Below are 19,665 nucleotides of genomic sequence, written 5' to 3'. Positions count from 1 at the left end.
ACGTCATCCATGATATGGTATGTTGTCGCCTCCTCAAACTTCAAAAAACAATTAAGTGCACTTATCAGAATCTTTACTATTAAAGGGGAGTTGGTGAGTGATGGACCATCACCTACCTCCCCATATGATGGTACCTTGTCCACGATTTGATATGTTATCGAACCCGCAAACTTCCACACCATTAATTACTTATTAGAAGAACATAAATGTTTAATGGTATCCTCTTTGCACTTACCAAAACAATTAAGCACATTTACCAAAAAAATACAGTTCCATGCAATCTTTACTCTTAATATTTTCCCATAATATATTATGTCGTTGAAGAATCTCCTTGTTGTCAGTTTTCCTTTCTGTAAGAAAATGACTGGTACAAGAAGATCACGTAGCTTCAATGTTATGGTAAACAATTTGCTATGCATATCTCCTTGTACAGCAAGAAACAGAACAAAAACCATATTTTCGTCACTTCCCTTTCAATCCAACATGCCATCTTTCCATGCATGACTGCTAATTAACATGCAATAGTTGTAGATCTTATGTTTCCATTGTTCACATGATCCCTTGTATTGATGTGGTTGACACGGGCATTGGACTCGTAAGAGGGGACATAACCATTGATATATTTTCCTTCTACTTCATATTAACCATTTTGAGTGACTCACGTCATGTGCTTACAACTATTTCTTTTTTTGGAAAGATGTGAGAATATTGTAACATGAGGATGAGGTGGAGCAGTGACAACAACAGTGGATGTGAGGAGCTAGCAGTGAGAAATGAAATGGAAGCAGATTCATTATATATAATATATTTAATATAAAAGGGATTAGGACTAAAATGCATGGGTTAGGAAGGGTCACTAGAGAGGACACATGTCATAGGGAGTCATGAGTAGGAGGGGAACAGGTTACATAAAAAACAATTCCTACGGGTCACCTCAAATGCAATATGGTTTCGTATACTCACTACATGTGAACAATGATTATTACTCCCTCCATCTCAGTTTATAAGGTAGCACGTAGTTCTAGGTTGATAATTTAACTAGCTAAATATGTTTTGGTTTCATATACTCACTACATGTGAACAATGATTATTACTCTCCCTCCATCTCAGTTTATAAGGTATGCACGTAGTTCTAGGTTTATAAGGTATGCACGTAGTTATATGTGATGAAAATATATTTTTAGAAACTACATCCTCTTGAGAATCCAATGATATACTTTTGGTGAAATAGAATGCATATTTGGTTAGTCAAATCGATGACCTAGAACTACGCACACACCCTATACATCGAGACAGAGGAAGTACTAATTCAATGGAATATTTTCTGGTTTTATTGGAGTTATCCACCCATGGTGCTAAGAATCCAATTCCAAGCTAAAGGGGCAGAGCTTGATATTTTTTCAATTGAAACAATCATTTGGCCAATGTGTTTCTATATTTTGTTGCTCTGTTGCAACACGCAAGCATTTAGCTAGTGCCATTAGCAGGGGTGGGTACATAATAAGAAAAAAATAGATCTCTGGTGTACACATAATGGAGGTAGTTATTTGTATGAAACTGCTTGCGACACGTAGAGAATTGGACATGGTTATATGTGCGAAACCTACTATGCTATACACAATATTGGAGCTAGTTTCTATAACCGCCACCACTAGACCGAGTATTAGCAACACGGAATTTGAGGCGGAATGGGAAACCACCGTCGTTCTATATACCAAAAGTGCCTCCAAATAAAGTTCGATTCTATATTAGTAAACAATGGGAAGGTGTTAAGAATGAGACTATGAACCTACACACACCTCGTGAGGGTGATGAGGTTTATTGGGGGCTAGGTAAGAACCATGTTTTACAACTAGATCAATAGATGATATATTGGAAAAGGACTTACCCGGGAAGGAGGGGATTATAGTTGAATATGAAAATCCGTATCTTCTTACAGTAATTACTCCAAAATGTTGTGTTGACTAGAGATGTTACGAAAAGGAGAAAATAAGGTGGTAACCTTGAACATTCATTCTCTGATCAATATGAGTTAGCTCAACAACTTTTCTTAGGTGGCCAAGGTTGTTTGGCGTAATGTAGGCATGATTCTTGGTACTGATCTAACCTTAATAATGTGTGGCAACATTACTCATGGTGTTATGCTTTCTTGCCTAATGGTGAATGTCTATCTACTACTGTTTGGCTGCAGTTATCTGGGTCATTTGGAACTGACACAACAAAACTACCTTTAAGAATAAGATCTTGAGTGGTCCTGAGTTTGTATTTGATACTTGTTCTTCTTTGTCGTCTTGGATGTGTATTCAAAAAGTCAAGTATATGGACACACCAAAGCAAGGCGCGGATTGCTCAAGATCATGGTGGCGATGAAGAAGATATGGGCAGCGACACATGATGCTCATGAGTCATCTCGACGTTGATCTGCAAGTGCTACTAAAGTCTTTCTTTCACGTAGTTCTGGAGTCATCCGGTCTCTATCTCATTCATCTGTGGTCGACTTATTATGTGTGGATCTGTAATATTTTGTGCTGGATGTTGTTGAACTGCCCGCATTGTGTAGGTTCTATCTTAGGTCTAACAGGTTTTTGCTCCATTGTGCATGTTCCAATCGCGGGAAGCACGGTGGGGTTTTCTATTGGTGCATAACTCGCTATTTATCCCTTTCATGTTTCCTTTTGTCTGGATCTCTTGAACTATTTTATCTCCATTATGAGAATGATGGCAATGGGTTGTGGACAGTTCAAGAAAACAAAAGTCTATGAGGCACTCGGATATTGGATATCTTATGCTACTCGTAGTGAGGGAGTACCGTACGCTAGTATCATGCATCTGATACAACCTCCGTAGTGTATAACATCATAGGTTAGTATTTAAAATGATCTCATTTATTTTCATGCATGGGTATAATAACACATCATTTATTATGACACGGTATCATATGATATATAACATTCTCTTTCTTCCTTAATCATATGCCACGTAAGCAAAATTTCCTACTCCCTTTGGGTTTGAGTTTTAGTCGTCTCGTGCCTCTTACAATGCATTAGTTCTTAGGTGAGGTGCTATGTGCATTAAAAGTGCTAGGAACTAATCTCCCTAATGAATATGTGCTTAGTTCTTGTAGCTCAGCTTCCTTCATTTAATTGTTTTTTGCAGGCAATACAGAGAGCTTTATTCATATAGGTGCATTACTAGGACAATCTGCAAACAAGTTGGTCACTAAGAAGCTTGGTGTCTCGTCGAGCCAGCTATATGTCATGTTCAATGTGCAAGCATGCTTAGCACAAAGATGTGGGGGAGCATTTCCTGCCCGATTACATGAAGATTATTAGAAAACTGAAAGTCACTAACGAGTTCTCCAATTTCTAACAGAATAGAAGCCACAATCGAGTGAGAATTGTGGTGAGTGTTCCAGAGATCGACCATCTCCAGGCATCCCACTTCCATGATCACATGCGTTAAACCACACAATTTAGCAAACTATGCACCGCATTGCCAATACCTTGTCTATCATTGGGTCTGAGATACTCATATGGGGCTTGCACCAAGCACCAAGTAGGCTAGTGCATGACCGAGCTACACCACCAATAGGGCTACAGTTTTCATCAAAGTTAATTGCTTTGTCGGTGTTATTTTTACTAAAACCCAATTTAGGGGGCCTCCACCCATGTCTTGGTAAGACTAAAGCCATAGTCCTAGGCAGTTCTAGAATCGCCAAGGCTTCTTTTGTCAGCTTCATACATGTAGCAGGACATGATCCCCCTTCATTGTGCTTGATTCGGTTTCGTGAATGCCAAATCGACCACATGATGGTAATGATTAGAACATGATCTTTGTCCTTGAACCAATCATCACATAGAATGTCCCAAGCCCAAGAGTTAGAGTGCAACCTTGGTAATCATATATCAAACACCTCATGGCTTCCTCCCCAATACTTTGCATGAGAACAATACATGAGTGCATGTTGTAGGTCTTCGTCCATGGCTAAGAAAACCTTTGCATCGGCCAAGTTCAGCAATGTGTCTTCTCTTTAGTGTAGCCTCTCCAGGAAGAATCCCTCGAAAGACGTGCCATGAAAACACATGAAATTTTGGTATGACATTTAATGTCAACAAGGTCTTCCATAATTGTTGATATTCCTTGAGGTCCCAGTAGCCATCCCTTCCTCTAGAGCAAGATGCTTTGTCTGAGTCACAAGAGCACGGTACACTGTCTTTACAATGTAGTTGCCTGTTTTGTCAAAATCCTAGGCATAAAAATCGTCACCACCTCCAAAAGAGAAGGATATTAAAGACCGCCTCCGCATCAGGAGCAATGAATGTGAGATATGAAACTAGTTCAACATGAGTGTTAGCCGGTGTGAATAGGGGTGTCATTGAAATTGTTCCTGAGATCCACTTCTTAGTCCAAACTAGAATGGAGCTCAAATCCCCAACTATTTTAATAAGACCCGGCCGCAAAGCCTCCCTGCTGGCTATGATCGTGCACCAGGTAGCCGAGGGCGACTTGGGTGCAAATGCTAGCATGAAATCACATTCTGGGAAGTAGAGGCCTTTCAAAACCTGAGCGCACAAGGAATTTGGCTTCATCATCAAACTTCATACATGGTTTCTAAATAAAGCTAGGTTGAATTGATGCATGTCCCAAAACCCCATTTCCCGATTGCATTTAGGGCGGACATATTTTTCTAGGAAATCCATTGAATGCCTTTCTTGTCAAGAGAACTACTCCAGAAATATTTAGCCATTGGGGAGGTAATACTCTTACATAGAGTACTTTTTCAGGCCGGCATCGCCTAAACAACCGATTTAAGTACTTCCTAACAAGTAGAAGCTAACAGCTTCTCCGACCATCCTTGAATCTTACCTTGTGCTCGCTCCGCAATGTAATCAAATGTTCTACTGGTCATTTGCCCGAATGTCGTATGGGGCCCGAGGTATCTTTTGTTGAATGCCTCTGCATTGATATCCAAGGCAATCTTCATGGCCTGCTTCACATGTGATGGCATGTTAGAATTGAAGAAAATAGTAATCTTATCTCTGTTAACACACTGCCCTGAAGCATCACCATATACTTGAAGAATCTCATTCAAACTAACTGCACTTTGATCTTTTGCAAATAGAAGGTGGCTAACCCAAGGAGATTCATAGCTCACTCTTATTCCTCTATCAATGGAGTTACCAGCAAGGAGGAGAACCCTTCAACACACGTCAATAATAGATACATTGATACCCCTGCCTTAATCCTCTTGAAGGTATGAAGTAGGGTAATAGCTCCCCATTGACCCTAACTCGGAATCTCACCGAGGAGACACACTTCATAATAAGTCTCACAAAACTGGTGCTAAGCCCAACTTGATCATAATAGATTCCAGATAGTGCCATTCCACTCTGTCGTAGCCTTCATCAATTACCACGCACGAATAATTTTCCTTTCTTCCTTCTTTCATTGAATGCACGCTTTCATATGCCACAAGGACATTGTCAGTGACTAGGTGCCCAAGTACAAAAAGCACTTTGTTCTTCGCTAATGATCTCCTACATCACTGAACAGAGAGGAATAGGCCGATAGTGAGAGATGAATTGGGGGTGTCGTACCTTAGGAATAAAAATAATAGATGTATCATTCAAGCCCATCGGTAGGTCCCCAACATTCAAGAATTCCAGCAGCGCATCAGTAACATCGTCTTGCAAGGTATCCCAGTGGCGCTGGTAGAAACCAGCCATAAACCCGTCGACGCCCAGCGCCTTGGAAGTCGCCACTTGGAACAACGCCTCCTTGACCTCCGCTGCAACAATGTCCAGTAAAGTGTTCATGCACGCTGTAAGTTTGACTGGCACATGATTGAGCAGCTTTTTTGGATCAGAGAACCCCTGTGATTCATACAGGTCCTGATAAAATGCTTGCACTTCCTCCTTATCCTCCACTTCATTAATACATGCAGTTCCATCTTGCCGTACAAGGCCCGAAATTTATTGATCCGTCTCCTTTGTGCTGCTTGTGCATGGAAATACCCGGTGTTTCCATCACCTTCACACAGCCACAACACACGTGAGCACTGACGGATCCACACCTCCTCCTGGAACAAAGCTTCCTTCAACTTTAAAATTGTGCACTTCTCCTCATAAGTCAGACCACGCCCAACCAAAAGAGAACGTAGCTTGTCCAACTTTTCCTGAAGTTCCCGGACAGCTCGTGTGAAAAAACCTAACTCTTTTGCACCCCACGGTTCCAGTGTTTGCCGAAGATGTTGCAAAGATTGCGCCACACCTTGGAGCCCGGGAACTTATTGCCGATCTAGCCGAGTTTGCCAGACTAGCTTGTCATAATGGACATGTGTTTGCCAAACATTCTCATAACGGAATTGCTTCTTAGGTCGAGACTAGTTTGGCACACCCTCCTTCATCTCCGCTACAACAAAATAGTGATTCGATTCAACCGAACTGATGTGTCGAACACGAGTGTACTGAAAACGCTACTGGAATTTCTCATTAGCAAAGGCTTGATCCAACCTTGCTTTAACATTTGCAACACCGATTGACGATTATCCCAAGTGTATGGGATACCAGTCCATCCTAGGTCCTGAAAGGAGAGCTCATCTCTAACTTCGCAAAAACGCTTTCATAAAAAAATTGTTGGGTTCGTATTTGGATGTAAGTTCCAATTATTTAATTTTACTACATATATCATAGATTTTATTTGTTAAATCATGGTCAAAATATGACCAAAATAGAATGGAGACTAGTAAACCACGGTCAAAATACGATTTATTAGTTAAAATTATGATGAAAATATGACCCAAAATACAAGGGAAACTACTACTCCCTCCATTTCAGTTTACAAGTCCTGTAAAAATTATACCTAGGTTGCCAATTTTATCACCCTAATATTAACTATATAAAAATTATAGCATTTGAAAATAGAACATCTGAAGTTTATAGTGGTATATTTTTTGTAATATATGAGTTGTATTAGGTTGGTCAAATTGACGATCTATGGACACACGCACGCCCTGTAAACTGAGAGAGATACTCCCCGTTATGACCAGCCTAAGGCTGGTTGTAATGGTGAGTATCATATACTAGTATCATGCATATGATACTAGTGTATGATACTACCTCCCTAATGCATAGTATCATATATTAGTATCATGTAGTACTATATTTATTGCCATGCATGACACAAAGTAACATAGCATTTATTATGATACGGTATCATGATATGATATTACACCCTCTCTTTCTTCATTTAATGCTATGACATCTTATTAAAATTGCCTAGTTGACATGCATGATACTAGTAGCTATGATACTACCATTATAACCAGCCTAACAATCATGAAGTAGCATTTGCGATCCTATATTTATGGCTATCCACGTAACCAGTGCATGCACATATTGATAGCCCCTTTTTTGGGCATGGCTAGCGATGGACGCTTGCATGTACTCCCTCCGTTCCTAAATATTTGTTTTTCTAGGCATTTCAAATGACTACTACATACGAATGTATGTAGACATATTTTAGAGCGTAGATTCACTCATTTTGTTTCGTATGTAGTCATTTGTTGAAATGCCTAGAAAAACAAGTATTTAGGAACGGAGGAAGTAGCGGTGTAGCGGTAGCCATTTATTATTCGTTAATTATTTGTTGCATGCCGAACGTTACCGAAAATTACGCTCGCGATAGTTAATGTGCATTTTTGTCACAGCGAGTTAGTTCGCCCGACTGAAATACCCGACCGGAGATAATATCCCACTGCAGGCTGCAGTGCCATGCACCGGAGACGTTGACACGGACCGATCGTGCACCTTTGTCCGCCCTGAGATGTCATATCGCAGCACCGAAATCTACATCCAAATGAGGCACCTTCGTCCAAAAAGTTCAAAAATGACACAATCTAATTAGCCTCACTGATCTTTCAATCACAAAGTCGGTGGCAGTCCACCATACGAGCGGCGCGAGGCCCCAAAGCACCTATAAATAGCGGGCACCGAAGCAGCACAGCGATCACCAAACCACAGCCATCGGGGCTTCTGAAGTGCAAAAACTTCAGCGCTAACTGAGCTCGGTTTCCGAGAAACATACTACCAATTCCGATCCAGGTTGAGATGTCAGGGAGCTCATCCCGCGGCGGCGACGACGCGGCGTGGAGCGCCAAGGAGAACAAGCTGTTCGAGGAGGCACTCGCCTACCACGGCGAGGGCACGCCCGACCGCTGGCTCAAGGTGTCTCGCGCCATGGGCGGGACCAAGACGGCCGACGAGGTGCGCCGCCACTACGAGATCCTCGTGGACGACATCAACCTCATCGAGTCTGGCAGGGTCCCGTTCCCCAAGTACAAGGACAACTGATTCCTCATGGTAACCAAAACTCAGCCTGATTCTCGTCTCATGTTTACTACAAATATACAAGTGTGAGGTGTCAGATCGTAGCTCAAAGTTATATACTGATCTCGGTCACTTGTCATAATAAGGTGATCTGTGCCATAGCTAGGTTGACGTTGTCAATTGACAACGAAACAGCAAAGGAATGCCGCTTGTTTGTTAGTGATGTCAATTCCTTTGCTGTTTCTGCTCCAGATGCACTGCAAGAATCCAAGAATTACTCTGCTTGCACATTTAGTCTATTATACAAGCAAAGCGGATCCGGCACATAATTTGAGCCTGAACAAGGAGCCCAGAACACAACATCTTTGCCTGCATGGATCCGCCAATCTGCTTTCTGTCAGTTTGCACTCTTTAGAGTGTTTTAAAAAATATGAACTCTTTAGGCTAGTCATAGTGGGAGTAATTTAGATAATAACATAGCGCATTACAAGAAATTTTTGCTTATGTGACATGTAGTTAATGCGGAGAGTGGTGTTGAGAGTAACATAATATGTTACTGTAATATAGCCCTTCCCGAGAAAATATGAGTCTACAAGCTAATAAATGAAACCATCTATGATATTACTACTATGTTACTTTGTACTATAAAGATAGTAACTTAAACTAGTGTCATATGCATGACACTAGTATAAATTACTCCCCACTACGACCAGCCTTAGAGGCAAAACTATAGGTAACTCCTTGAAGAGGCAGCTCTGCACGTCCCAAACTCCAAATTACATAGCATAGATAAGAAACCAATGCACACGAAACTGCCCAAACAAATGGGTGCATGTTTCTTCTTTTGAGATGCAAAGATCTGTTTGCCCGGTTCTAAATTTGAGAGCTTGAGACGAGTTAACTTACAGGATACATCTTTCTTTTTGTTTTTTCAGGGGCGAAGCATCTGAATTCTGAAGATCCGGCAATCAGGAGAACCTGTTTATAATCTAGTCCTTAGTTGGGACCATGTTACTGAAGCAATAAAAAGAAGAAAACATGTGTGTGTGTGTGTTTGTTTGTTTGTGTGTGTGTGTGTGTGTGTGTGTGTGTGTGTGTAATTTTAGGTTTGTAAGCAAATCAAGTGCGCCTAGTCTTGCATACAGTACCATGTAATTTCCGTTGCCTATACTTAGCTTTTACTCCTTCAGTCCTCTCCAATATGTTTTGGAGTAAACATCAGTGTTGTAAATCCCCAGTACTTGTTTGCAGTGTTTATGAACCCGTGCTTGTTATAATATACATGCTTTGTCTATCAGCTGGCTCAACACTCGGATGTTTACATTTGCACACATGCTTTCCTTACTGATGTATAACCAAGCTCTAATTGTTGCCCAATTTTCACAATTTGGATGTGGAGTTGAGGACAATCTCAAATAACACAAGGAACACAAGAGGACACTCAAGAGAACAATGTTTGCACCACAAGTTTACACAAATCACAAGCAAGGAGAGATACACCTCAAATCCAACAAACAACAAAGGTAGAGGTAAATAGGTAGGGTTCTTTCCAAATCTCTAGGAGAGGTGGAGTCTTGAGAGGTAATTCTTCCTCAATCCAAAGGATATCAAGGTCTTGGTAATCCACAAGGGATTCTTCTCTTAGAAGGAGGTCTTGATCCTCTAGAGAAAATAAGATGAGCAAAGCATAATCTCTGGATCAGCCCACCACCCCATTCGACATAGGCATAGTGTTGGCCATATGACCCTTCGCTGCTGATATGTCATTTTTTTGTTTCTTTTTGCCAAACTGTTGGTATTGGCTGTATGCATCTTAACTATACAGAAGTCGGGTGTTGCTCATTATGCTTTGTATCTTCTTAATGCTACATTTCGAGTTTAACAAAAGCGCCCTTTATCGGGGAAAGGAGGAGATAAGATGAGCAAACCTCTCTCAAGATCTAATTTAATGCTTTGCTAACCCTAAAAAGTTCAAAGGGTGTGTACTATATAGTTTCTGAATTTAATACTTTGCTAACCCTAAAAAGTGCAAGGGTGTGTATTATATAGTTTTTGGAGGTATGAGATGAGGATAAGGATACAAGAGACATTTCCCCTCACGGCTCATAGGCAGGGTCGTGTGCACGGAGTAAAGGGGATCGTGGGCACAGGGCCTTGTGGAACGTGGTATCCAGAGGCTATGCGACGGGTCCCGTGTGCAGGGGGTGTCCAGCTAATTTATGGGGTACCCCATGCATATGCGTAGTAGTGTCCTGTATCCCATGGGCAAAGAGTGTCCAAAGAGCATCTTCATGTTTACATTACCTGGACACCTTCCATACTTCCTTCTCGCTCCTTTTGATGGACTTGATGTTCCTCCCTCACTTCATTGTGGTGATCATCGTTGTACATAATCATGAATAGGGTTCAATTTTGAGGTAGTTGCCAAGTATCATCCAAATGTATAGGGAGCTTAACTAGGAGATAATTCACCTTGGTTTTTATGGCACGTTCACGAGCTCTTGTCAAGGGTCCTATTGAATCTGGTGGGATTAATGGTAGGTCCATGGCTTGCTCAACACCATCTCTCCCTACCTCCCCATAGGAAGATCCATCGTTAGATCAAGATCCTCATCGTTAGGTCGGTGACGTTGAATGTGTCGCTCACCAAGCACCTTTCCATTGTGCTACAAAAAAGACACAACTGTGATGATACTCGATTGTCAATTAGCGATGTACATCCGTGATGGTTTTATGATAGAATTGAGATAATCATACATCTGTCGTGGTAGATGTGTTCCATGAAAATGGTCATTTTTTCATCATAGAAGTTTGCACTTCCTGTTGGAAATACGCCCTAAAGGCAATAATAAATTAGTTATTATTATATTTCATTGTTCATGATAATCGTTTATTATTCATGCTAGAATTGTATTGATAAGAAACTCAGATACATGTGTGAATACATAGACAACACCATGTCCCTGGTAAGTCTCTAGTTGACTAGCTCGTTGATCAATAGATGGTTACGGTTTCCTGACCATGGACATTGGATGTTGTTGATAACGGGATCACATCATTAGGAGAATGATGTGATGGACAAGACCCAATCCTAAGCCTAGCACAAGATCGTGTAGTTCGTATGCTAAAGCTTTTCTAATGTCAAGTATCATTTCCTTAGACCATGAGATTGTACAACTCCTGGATACCGTAGGAGTGCTTTGGATGTGCCAAACGTCACAACGTAATTGGGTGGCTATAAACGTGCATTACGGGTATCTCCGAAAGTGTCTGTTGGGTTGGCACGAATCGAGACTGGGATTTGTCACTCCGTGAAACGGAGAGGTATCTCTGGGCCCACTCAGTAGGACATCATCATAATGTGCACAATGTGACCAAGGAGTTGATCACGGGATGATGTGTTACGGAACGAGTAAAGAGACTTGCCGGTAACAAGATTGAACAAGGTATCGGGATACCGACGATCGAATCTCGGGCAAGTATCGTACTGATAGACAAAGGGAATTGTTGTTGGGTTTCGTAGTAATTTCAAAAAAATTCCTACGCACACGCAAGATCATGTGATGCATAGCAACGAGAGGGGAGAGTGTTGTATACGTACCCACGCAGACCGACTGCGGAAGCGTTGACACGACGTAGAGGAAGTAGTCGTACGTCTTCACGATCCAACCGATCAAGCACCGAAACTACGGCACCTCCGAGTTCGAGCACATGTTCAGCTCGATGACGATCCCCGGACTCCGATCCAGCGAAGTGTCGGGGAAGAGTTCTGTCAGCACGACGGCGTGGTGACGATCTTGATGCACTACAGCAGCAGGGCTTCGCCTAAACTCCGCTACAGAATTATCGAGGACTATGGTGGCTGGGGGCACCGCACACGGCTAAGGAATAGATCACGTGGATCAACTTGTGTGTTCTAGGGTGCCTCTGCCTCAGTATATAAAGGACTAGAGGGGGGAGGCTGGCCGGCCAAGGTGTGGTGCGCCAGGAGAGTCCTACTCCCTCTGGGAGTAGGATTCCCCCCCCCCCCCCAATCCTAGTTGGAATAGGATTCGCGGAGGGGGAAAAGAGAGAGAGGGGGCCGGCCACCTCTCCTAGTCCTAATAGGACTAGGGGAAGGGGGAGGCGCGCAGCCCATGTAGGGCTGCCTCTTCTCTTTTCCACTAAGGCCCATCATGGCCCATTTAGCTCCCGGGGGGTTCCGGTAACCTTCCCGGTACTCCGGTAAAATCCCGATTTCACCCGGAACACTTTCGATATCCAAACATAGGCTTCCAATATATCAATCTTTACGTCTCGACCATTTTGAGACTCCTCGTCATGTCCGTGATCACATCCGGGACTCCGAACAACCTTCGGTACATCAAAATGCATAAACTCATAATATTACTATCATCGTAACCTTAAGCGTGCGGACCCTACGGGTTCGAGAACAATGTAGACATGACCGAGACATGTCTCCGGTCAATAACCAATAGCGGGACCTGGATGCCCATATTGGCTCCTACATATTCTACGAAGATCTTTATCGGTCAGACCGCATAACAACATATGTTGTTCCCTTTGTCATCGGTATGTTACTTGCCCGAGATTCGATCGTCGGTATCCCATACCTAGTTCAATCTCGTTGCCGGCAAGTCTCTTTACTCGTTCCGTAATACATCATCTCGCAACTAACTCATTAGTTGCAATGCTTGCAAGGCTTATGTGATGTGCATTACCGAGAGGGCCCAGAGATACCTCTCCGACAATCGGAGTGACAAAACCTAATCTCGAAATACGCCAACCCAACATGCACCTTTGGAGACACCTGTAGTACTCCTTTATAATCACCCAGTTACGTTGTGACGTTTGGTAGTACCCAAAGTGTTCCTCCGGTAGACGGGAGTTGCATAATCTCATAGTTACAGGAACATGTATAAGTCATGAAGAAAGCAATAGCAACATACTAAACGATCGGGTGCTAAGCTAATGGAATGGGTCATGTCAATCAGATCATTCTCTTAATGATGTGATCCCGTTAATCAAATAACAACTCATTGTTCATGGTTAGGAAACATAACCATCTTTGATTAACGAGCTAGTCAAGTAGAGGCATACTAGTGACACTTTGTTTGTCTATGTATTCACACATGTATTATGTTTCCGGTTAATACAATTCTAGCATGAATAATAAACCTTTTATCATGATTATAAGGAAATAAATAATAACTTTATTATTGCTTCTAGGGCATATTTCCTTCAGTCTCCCACTTGCACTAGAGTCAATAATCTAGATTACACCGTAATGATTCTAACACCCATGGAGCCTTGGTGCTGATCATGTTTTGCTCGTGGTAGAGGCTTAGTCAACGGGTCTGCAACATTCAGATCCGTATGTATCTTGCAAATCTCTATGTCTCCCACCTGGACTAGATCCCGGATGGAATTGAAGCGTCTCTTGATGTGCTTGGTTCTGTTGTGAAATCTGGATTCCTTTGCCAAGGCAATTGCACCAGTATTGTCACAAAAGATTTTCATTGGACCCGATGCACTAGGTATGACACCTAGATCGGATATGAACTCCTTCATCCAGACTCCTTCGTTCGCTGCTTCCGAAGCAGCTATGTACTCCGCTTCACATGTAGATCCCGCTACGACGCTTTGTTTAGAACTGCACCAACTGACAGCTCCACCGTTTAATCTAAACACGTATCCGGTTTGCGATTTAGAATCGTCCGGATCAGTGTCAAAGCTTGCATCAACGTAACCATTTACGACGAGCTCTTTGTCACCTCCATATACGAGAAACATATCCTTAGTCCTTTTCAGGTATTTCAGGATGTTCTTGACCGCTGTCCAGTGATCCACTCCTGGATTACTTTGGTACCTCCCTGCTAGACTTATAGCAAGGCACACATCAGGTCTGGTACACAGCATTGCATACATGATAGATCCTATCGCTGATGCATAGGGAACATCTTTCATATTCTCTCTATCTTCTGTAGTGGTCGGGCATTGAGTCTTACTCAATTTCACACCTTGTAACACAGGCAAGAATCCTTTCTTTGCTTGATCCATTTTGAACTTCTTCAAAATTTTGTCAAGGTATGTTGTTTGTGAAAGTCCAATTAAGCGTCTTGATCTATCTCTATAGATCTTAATGCCTAATATGTAAGCAGCTTCACCGAGGTCTTTCATTGAAAAACTCTTATTCAAGTATCCCTTTATGCTATCCAGAAATTCTATATCATTTCCAATTAACAATATGTCATCCACATATAATATCAGAAATGCTACAGAGCTCCCACTCACTTTCTTGTAAATACAGGCTTCTCCAAAAGTCTGTATAAAACCAAATGCTTTGATCACACTATCAAAACGTTTATTCCAACTCCGAGAGGCTTGCACCAGTCCATAAATGGATCACTGGAGCTTGCACACTTTGTTAGCTCCCTTTGGATCGACAAAACCTTCTGGTTGCATCATATACAACTCTTCTTCCAGAAATCCATTCAGGAATGCAGTTTTGACATCCATCTGCCAAATTTCATAATCATAGAATGCGGCAATTGCTAACATGATTCGGACAGACTTAAGCATCGCTACAGGTGAGAAGGTCTCATCGTAGTCAACCCCTTGAACTTGCCGAAAACCTTTTGCGACAAGCCGAGCTTTGTAGACAGTAATATTACTGTCAGCGTTAGTCTTCTTCTTGAAGATCCATTTATTCTCAATTGCTTGCCGATCATCGGGCAAGTCAATCAAAGTCCATACTTTGTTCTCATACATGGATCCCATCTCAGATTTCATGGCTTCAAGCCATTTTGCGGAATCTGGGCTTACCATTGCTTCTTCATAGTTCGTAGGTTCATCATGATCTAGTAGCATGACTTCCAGAACAGGATTACCGTACCACTCTGGCGCAGATCTCACTCTGGTTGATCTACGAGGTTCAGTAGTATCTTGATCTGAAGTTTCATGATCATTATCATTAGCTTCCTCACTAACTGGTGTAGGTGTCACTGAAACAGTTTTCTGTGATGTACTACTTTCCAATAAGGGAGCAGGTACAGTTACCTCGTCAATTTCTACTTTCCTCCCACTCACTTCTTTCGAGAGAAACTCCTTCTCTAGAAAGTTTCCGAATTTAGCAACAAAAGTCTTGCCTTCGGATCTGTGATAGAAGGTGTATCCAATAGTTTCCTTTGGATATCCTATGAAGACACATTTCTCCGATTTGGGTTCGAGCTTATCAGGTTGAAGTTTTTTCACATAAGCATCGCAGCCCCAAACTTTCAGAAACGACAACTTTGGTTTCTTGCCAAACCACAGTTCATAAGGCGTCGTCTCAACGGATTTTGATGGTGCCCTATTTAACGTGAATGCGGCCGTCTCTAGAGCATATCCCCAAAACGATAGCGGTAAATCAGTAAGAGACATCATAGATCGCACCATATCTAGTAAAGTACGATTACGACGTTCGGACACACCATTACGCTGAGGTGTTCCGGGTGGCGTGAGTTGCGAAAATATTCCACAATTTTTCAAATGTACACCAAACTCGTAACTCAAATATTCTCCTCCACGATCAGATCGTAGAAACTTTATTTTCTTATTATGATGATTTTCAACTTCACTCTGAAATTCCTTGAACTTTTCAAATGTTTCATACTTATGTTTCATTAAGTAGATATACCCATATCTGCTTAAATCATCTGTGAAGGTGATAAAATAACGATATCCGCCACGAGCCTCAATATTCATCGGACCACATACATCTGTATGTATGATTCCCAACAAATCTGTTGCTCTCTCCATAGTACCGGAGAACGGTGTTTTGGTCATCTTGCCCATGAGGCATGGTTCGCAAGTACCAAGTGATTCATAATCAAGTGGTTCCAAAAGTCCATCAGAATGGAGTTTCTTCATGCGCTTTATTCCGATATGACCTAAACGGCAGTGCCACAAATAAGTTGCACTCTCATTATCAACTCTGCATCTTTTGGCTTCAACATTATGAATGTGTGTGTTACTACTATCGAGATTCAACAAGAATAGACCACTCTTCAAGGGTGCATGACCATAAAAGATATTACTCATATAAATAGAACAACCATTATTCTCTGATTTAAATGAATAACCGTCTCGCATCAAACAAGATCCAGATATAATGTTCATGCTTAACGCTGGCACCAAATAACAATTATTTAGGTCTAATACTAATCCCGAAGGTAGATGTAGAGGTAGTGTGCCGACTGCGATCACATCGACTTTGGAATCGTTTCCCACGCGCATTGTCACCTCATCCTTAACCAATCTTCGCTTGATCCGTAGTCCCTGTTTTGAGTTGCAAATATTAGCAACAGAACCAGTATCAAATACCCAGGTGCTACTGCGAGCATTAGTAAGGTACACATCAATAACATGTATATCACATATACCTTTGTTCACCTTGCCATCCTTCTTATCCGCCAAATACTTGGGGCAGTTCCGCTTCCAATGACCAGTCTGCTTGCAATAGAAGCACTCAGTTTCAGGCTTAGGTCCAGGTTTGGGTTTCTTCTCTTGAGTAGCAACTTGCTTGCCGTTCTTTTTGAATTTCCCCTTCTTCTTCCCTTTGCCCTTTTTCTTGAAACTAGTGGTCTTGTTGACCATCAACACTTGATGCTCCTTCTTGATTTCTACCTCCGCAGCTTTCAGCATTGCGAAGAGCTCGGGAATAGTCTTGTTCATCCCTTGCATATTATATTTCATCACAAAGCTCTTGTAGCTTGGTGGCAGTGATTGAAGAATTCTGTCAATGACGCAATCATCTGGAAGATTAACTCCCAATTGAATCAAGTGATTATTATACCCAGATATTTTGAGTATATGCTCACTGACAGAACTGTTCTCCTCCATCTTGCAGCTATAGAACTTATTAGAGACTTCATATCTCTCAATCCGGGCATTTGCTTGAAATATTAACTTCAACTCTTGGAACATCTCATATGCTCCATGACGTTCAAAACGTCGTTGAAGTCCCGATTCTAAGCCGTAAAGCATGGCACACTGAACTATCGAGTAGTCATCAGCTTTGCTCTGCCAGACGTTCCTAACATCTGGCGTTGCTCCTGCAACAGGCCTGGCACCCAGCGGTGCTTCCAGGACGTAATTCTTCTGTGCAGCAATGAGGATAATCCTCAAGTTACGGACCCAGTCCGTGTAATTGCTAACATCATCTTTCAACTTTGCTTTCTCAAGGAACGCATTAAAATTCAAGGGAACAACAGCACGAGCCATCTATCTACAATCAAACATAAACAAGCAAGATACTAATCAGGTACTAAGTTTCATGATAAATTTAAGTTCAGTTAATCAAATTAATTAAAGAACTCCCACTTAGATAGACATCCCTCTAATCCTCTAAGTGATTACGTGATCGAAATCAACTAAACCATAACCGATCATCACGTGAGATGGAGTAGTTTTCAATGGTGAACACCGTTATGTTGATCATATCTACTATATGATTCACGCTCGACCTTTCGGTCTCTGTGTTCCGAGGCCATATCTGTATATGCTTGGCTCGTCAAGTATAACCTGAGTATTCCGCCTGTGCAACTGTTTTGCACCCGTTGTATTTGAACGTAGAACCTATCACACCCGATCATCACGTGGTGTCTCAGCACGAAGAACTTTCACAACGGTGCATACTCAGGGAGAACACTTCTTGATAATTTAGTGAGAGATCATCTTATAATGCTACCGTCAATCAAAGCAAGATAAGATGCATAAAAGGATAAACATCACATGCAATCAATATAAGTGATATGATATGGCCATCATCATCTCATGCTTGTGATCTCCATTTCCGAAGCACCGTCGTGATCACCATCGTCACCGGCGTGACACCTTGATCTCCATCGTAGCATCGTTGTCGTCTCGCCAAGCTTGTGCTTCCACAACTATTACTACCGCTTAGTAATAAAGTAAAGCATTACATCGCGATTTCATTGCATACAATAAAACGACAACCATAAGGCTCCTGCCAGTTGCCGATAACTCAGTTACAAAACATGATCATCTCATACAATAAAATTCAGCATCATGTCTTGACCATATCACATCACAACATGCCCTGCAAAAACAAGTTAGACGTCTTCTACTTTGTTGTTGCAAGTTTTACGTGGCTGCTACGGGCTTAAGCAAGAACCAATCTCACCTACGCATCAAAACCACAATGATAGTTTGTCAAATAGACTCTGTTTTAACCTTCGCAAGGACCGGGCGTAGCCATACTTGGTTCAACTAAAGTTGGAGAGACAGTCGCCCGCAAGCCACCTATGTGCAAAGCACGTCGGGGGAACCGGTCTCGCATAAGCGTACGCGTAATGTTGGTCCGGGTCGTCTCGTCCAACAATGCCGCCGAACCAAAGTATGACAAGCTGGAAGGCTGTATGACTTATATCGCCCACAACTCACTTGTGTTCTACTCGTGCATATAACATCAACATAAATAACCTAGGCTCGGATGCCACTGTTGGGTTTCATAGTAATTTCAAAAAATTTCCTACGCACACGCAAGATCATGTGATGCATAGCAACGAGAGGGGAGAGTGTTGTCTACGTACCCACGCAGACCGACTGCGGAAGCGTTGACACGACATAGAGGAAGTAGTCGTACGTCTTCATGATCCAACCGATCAAGCACCAAAACTATGGCACCTTCGAGTTCGAGCACACGTTCAGCTCGATGACGATCCCCTGACTCCGATCCAGCAAAGTGTTGGGGAAGAGTTCCGTCAGCACGACGGCGTGGTGAAGATCTTGATGCACTACAGCAGCAGGGCTTCGCCTAAACTCCGCTACAGTATTATCGAGGACTAGGGTGGCTGGGGGCACCGCACACGGCTAAGGAATAGATCACGTGGATCAACTTGTGTGTTCTAGGGTGCCTCTGCCTCAGTATATAAAGGACTAGAGGGGGGGAGGCTGGCCGGCCAAGGTGTGGCGCGCCAGGAGAGTCCTACTCCCTCTGGGAGTAGGATTCCCCCCCCATCCTAGTTGCAATAGGATTCGCGGAGGGGAAAAAGAGAGAGAGGGAGCCGGCCACCTCTCCTAGTCCTAATAGGACTAGGGGAAGGGGGAGGCGCGCAGCCCATGTAGGGCTGCCTCTTCTCTTTTCCACTAAGGCCCATCATGGCCCATTTAGCTCCCGGGGGGTTCCGGTAACCTTCCCGGTACTCCGGTAAAATCCCGATTTCACCCGGAACACTTCCGATATCCAAACATAGGCTTCCAATATATCAATCTTTACGTCTCGACCATTTCGAGACTCCTCGTGATGTCCGTGATCACATCCGGGACTCCGAAC

Source organism: Triticum dicoccoides, chromosome 3A (assembly GCF_002162155.2).
Source record: "Triticum dicoccoides isolate Atlit2015 ecotype Zavitan chromosome 3A, WEW_v2.0, whole genome shotgun sequence".
NCBI classification, from domain to species: Eukaryota; Viridiplantae; Streptophyta; class Magnoliopsida; order Poales; family Poaceae; genus Triticum; species Triticum dicoccoides.
Note: the sequence above shows the minus strand (reverse complement) of the source record.